The 2198-nt window shown below is 41.8% G+C and overlaps 1 pseudogene; it reads left to right on the forward strand.

Annotated features, from left to right (window-relative positions):
• Positions 1–527: 527 nt before the first annotated feature.
• On the forward strand, positions 528–1886 carry LOC147723995 (uncharacterized; annotated as a pseudogene).
• The last annotated feature ends 312 nt before the right edge of the window (positions 1887–2198 follow it).

Below are 2198 nucleotides of genomic sequence, written 5' to 3' on the forward strand. Positions count from 1 at the left end.
TGCGATATCGAAATTTGCGAATTTACACACATGATGAATCTCATTGATTCAACTGCCTGAAAGCCAGTACAGCAATTAGGCGCAGCTGCTCCCTCTTTTGAAGGTGTGGTTTTGGCAGTTTGCTGAGTGAGCTTTCCCTGGAGGTTGCTGCTGCAGTCTGTGCCTGACAATTTGCCTGAAAAATGGAAAATGAGAATCCTGTTGAAGAGGGGCCAGCCAGGAAAAGGAAAATAAAGTTTTCTGACCAAGAGTTGGAAATCCTTATTGAGGAGGTGACTGCAAGACAGGAGCAGCTTTTTGGTAAGCTTTCTCTGAAGGTCCCTGAGGCTGTTAAAAGGAACCTATGGATTGCCATACAAGCAAAGGTGAATTCGGTAGGAGTGGCACATCGCGACATAAACAATTTACAAAAAAGATGGTATGACCTGCGCAGCCGTGCAAAAGAGAAGCTAGCAAAGAGGATCAAATCAGCAAAGCTTACTGGAGGTGGAACGCCCAGGGATAGACCCAACACTCCCCTGGAAGACATGGTGGAAGGCACACTGTTGACTGAGGCTGTAATCGGAGTAATAGACACTGATACATCAGAGATTCCAACTCCTTCTGAAGGTAAGTGGATTGTATGTGCTTTTGAAATTCTGAATGGAGCCCATTAATTTAAAGACTGTTGTGAAAGTAGAAGGATTATCAGCATTGTAATTATGTTGTGTATGAAATGATCTGTGTGTGTTACCAGCAACAGCCATGTATAGTTAGGTAGTTAAAAGCAGTGCATTATGGGAGTTGTGGTTTTTAGGAGTCCATCATGCACACAAACAATAAATTCTGATTGTAACTTCATTGCTATAAAGAACTATTATGAATGAGACTAGAATCATTTGATTGAGAACATTATTACATTTTATTACATACTTAAAGGAAAGTGCAAACTTTAATTAACATCATGTTTGCATTTTTTAAACCATAGAGGCACTGCAAGACATAATTGAGCAGGATTTGAGGGATTTCCACAACCAAGAAGTTCAGGAAACACAGTTGGGAAATGCTCCCAGTACATCAGCAGCCAATTCACAACCAGGGGAAAGACAGAGAGTGCGACAACTGCTCCAAGCAGATTCTGAAACTGAGCAGAAAGACAATGTACCAGAAAGGCAACCTCAAAGCACTCCTACAGTCACAAATACAAGGCTGAGTAGGCGAAGGAGACTTCAGCAGTTTTCTTTGCGCCGAGGGAATGTGAGAGAAAGTGGTCATTTTGGAGAGGGTCCCATCACTGGCAATCTTGTTGAGGACAAAATACTAAAGGTACAGCGCCTGCAAGGCAAAGACATTAGAAATATTAAAGGAAAACTGGGACATATCAGCAAACAAATGGGTACATTATCTACCAGTATGAATAAAATGATCAATGTAATGAAGACAGGCCATGAAACATCTGCATTGAAGCTTGACCCCATTGCCAATTCGTTGGAGACCATGTGCACAATGATGCAAAAACAGCAAAATATAAGTGGAAAAAGGCAGGTACGACTACTGACCAACATGCAGGCTCATAACAGGGAAATGACTCGCCTTTCAAATTGTACACGTGGCCTCTGCAAACAGACCCTTTCAACCCAGGTACTCTTGATGAAACATTTGAACATATTCAAAAGGGAGTGGGGACTACCTTTGAGCCATCAGGAATTTCACAGTCTAATGCATCCCCAGAAAAGCAAATACCAATGGGGGCGAGTGGTACCGGCAGTGCTGTGAGTGGCACATCTGAGCATTGCTTAAGTGGCACACGACGAAGTAATAGAAAGCTGAATGATGCCAGTAATATTACCATGCTCAGTGGGAAAAGTACAGGGAAGGCATTAGGAGTGTGTGGCCATAAGAAATGATATTGTCTGTAATGCCCCTTGAATGGTATTCATAAGGTCAAAGTTGTTAAAGGTTCAATACTTATCATTTGTAGATGTCTGATTTGAACACAATTAAGTTTGGGATACAGTGAAAGACCATGAAGTAAATGCATTTCAGTTTCATTTTGAATTAAAATTTACATTGCTTGCAACAACTAGAAATTTTAAGAGTGTTTCTTACCTCCTTTAGAAGTAATGCTGTGTGATCTCTTCCCTTCTCCTTCTCCCCTCTGCTGCCTCTGGTCCATGTGCTCTTGCTTGTGGTTGAGGAGGCTGATTGTCATTTGGAGG

This window comes from Lissotriton vulgaris, chromosome 4_1, assembly GCF_964263255.1.
Source record: "Lissotriton vulgaris chromosome 4_1, aLisVul1.2, whole genome shotgun sequence".
In the NCBI taxonomy this organism is placed as follows: domain Eukaryota; kingdom Metazoa; phylum Chordata; class Amphibia; order Caudata; family Salamandridae; genus Lissotriton; species Lissotriton vulgaris.